The sequence below is a fragment of the Micromesistius poutassou genome (assembly GCF_964030765.1).
Source record: "Micromesistius poutassou genome assembly, chromosome: 2".
In the NCBI taxonomy this organism is placed as follows: Eukaryota; Metazoa; Chordata; class Actinopteri; order Gadiformes; family Gadidae; genus Micromesistius; species Micromesistius poutassou.
In genome coordinates, this window is record NC_140272.1 from 1,698,354 (window position 1) to 1,700,033 (window position 1,680).

Sequence of the window (1,680 nt, forward strand, 5' to 3'; positions counted from 1 at the left end):
GGCCCGGAGAGAGAGAGAGAGAGAGAGATCTCCGTCCGGGTTGTCTGGGTGTGTGTGTCCTCGAGGCTGGGGTTGGGGGTTCGGCTCCACATTTCCATGCACGCCGTCAGGAAAAGCAGACTGGGCCATGCTCAGCCGTAACATGGTTGGCTTTGCCCCCTCTTTTATGGGTTCTCTGAGCAGCAGTCAGTATGAGCGGCATGGATCTGGCGTTGACTGGAGTTGGCTTCTGAGTCTCCCCTGGGAAGGACTTCAAAGCTCAGCTTCAGCCAATGCCACTTGTCTAGACAGCCCGTTAATAATAATGAATAGGTTCAGTGCAAAAAACGCAGATGCATCCTTTTTTTTAATCTCGTCATTAAAACTGCATTCTCCACATCATCTCGGCGTTAACATGAAATGAAACCGATGTGAGTATGTTTATGAATATGTTTCCTTCCCCTGACACGGGTCATTTGCAAAAACACTCTTCTCTGGCCTTTTATTTTAGTGAGTGCAAAACAGCTACCAACAATTTCCAATGATCGTTCTTCCGATTTCATATTCTCTTAATTTGTTTTTTTTTGTTTTTAAAAGAGGTGCCGTGAAGATTTAAAAGATAAAACCGAAGAGAAAAAACAAGAGAAAGGAAACAACAACAAGCCAGGTGTAGCTATGTGGCAGGTGACACACACAGGAGTAGAATGCAGCAAGGCTGTGGTGGTCACTTAAAGGGGTTACCTTCAACACGATCTCAAATGTAAACATACTAGTGAAGACATAATCTGCATAGCCTAGGACCTGGAAGTAAATGAGACGTTGGGTGTGTTACTGGGGGAGGGGTGGTTGGGACACAGCAGGGGGCAGGGGGTACACAGGCCATTTACCTTCAACACGATCTCAACAGTAAAGATAGCCGTGAAAGCATAGTCAAAGTAACCAAGTATCTGTAAAGAGCAACGTACATGTTTAACAAAGACACACACACACAGGACAAGTCGCGTTATGCATGTTCATCAGAGAGGCAGTTTGAGAGAGAGTAGGAGAAAATACATATCCTGGATATGGTTAGCAATACAAATACATATAGAATTATAAAAAACGTATGCATTTACACATTTTTGCAATAGTAAGATATAGTTGTTAATATATGAACTAATAACAGTTATGAAAACACGTAAATTGCGTCTAGGGTGCGAGAACTCTTCTAGGATAGCGTTTGGGAGAATTACACTGTAAAAGAAAAAAAACGTGTTTAGATCAATATAGCAATGGTCAAGCAAACTAATATTTATCTTACAATTCTCCAAGTCAACTTTACGAATTTCAACAGAAAATAAGGTCCCCTTGGTTTCTTAGAGTAGCTAACTGAGAGGTCTGACTACCACATTCAGACTCACAATATTCCGCGCGGAGAAGTTGCGGATGGGGTCCTCCGCTGCCAGGGAGGCCGAGCTGAGCATGATGAAGACCAGGATGAGGTTGGTGAAGATGTGGTGGTTGATCAGCTTATGGCACCCAACACGAATCCTTCAAAGAAAACAAACACAGCGCAAACTATTGTTTCTCTGTTTCTTACTGTTCTTACTGCATTAAGTTGGATTCTACTGGAAGTAATATATGCATAACTAATCTATGCATTTATGCGCACGCGTGTGTGTGCATCATGTGTTATGTGTGTGCGTGTGTGTGTGTGTTAAT